The following is a 1,013-nucleotide window of genomic DNA, read 5'->3' as shown; positions in this document are numbered from 1 at the left end:
TTTTTTTTTTGACCCGGAGGCGTAAACTTAGATAATCAAATAACAAATAAAATTAGTTGGCTACAAGACATAAGATGGGATGAACTTTGCAGACTTGATAACCTACCATCATTTAAAGTATGCAGTTAAACTTTTCAGGATTATTATTTAAGCAATGTTTTCAAGTCAAATAGTCTAAACGCGCATTCTATAAAATATGTACTAAAAATTATATTACTTAATATATCATTAGATAAGTAGGGACTAGTTAGCGTATATAATTGTATTGGTCTTCTGTGTTTTTTTTTTAATTCTGGGTATCCTTAATACGCACGACACTGTGAATTACGAATAGGTACAATCAAAGTAACACTAGTAACAAAACAAACAGACCGTTGCAAATATGAAACAAATTGTTCATAACAAAAAAAAAAAAATTATAAAAATGAAATAGCTAATTACCATGATATAATAAACTTTATTTATTATATCATGTAATAACTAACTATTATGTATAACTAATAAGTAATAACTATTTATGAATTAATAATGATGCAGATTTCCGATAACCGAATAATACCTATATTTAACAGATAATAATTAATCACTACCATTATTAATTTATAAAAGGCTTAACATAATTGTGGGACTGCGGTGTACCTAATATTACATATTATTATACATTTATATTTTATACTATCATTGTTTCAACAGTTTAATTATTATTTGTTAATCTTACTAACTTCTCCTTTAATTGAAAAAAAATATTATAAAACTTTGTTACACTATCACTTATATTATTTTTTTAATAATGTTTTCTGAATGATGTTTATTTATATAAAATATGTTAAATAACTAATTTGATTAATTCGAACATAATAGCCAATGGAGATTATTGATTTAGAGAAAATCACATATATAACCCATTTTTTAAAAAATATTTATTACGTTTTGTACTGAGAGAAAATTATAGGAATTTCGGAATTTTCTAATTTTGGTTAATTTTTACTTACGAATTTAAGAAAAAATTTGAT

The sequence above is a fragment of the Acyrthosiphon pisum genome, chromosome A1 (genome assembly GCF_005508785.2).
Source record: "Acyrthosiphon pisum isolate AL4f chromosome A1, pea_aphid_22Mar2018_4r6ur, whole genome shotgun sequence".
Classification (NCBI taxonomy): Eukaryota; Metazoa; Arthropoda; class Insecta; order Hemiptera; family Aphididae; genus Acyrthosiphon; species Acyrthosiphon pisum.
Note: the sequence above shows the minus strand (reverse complement) of the source record.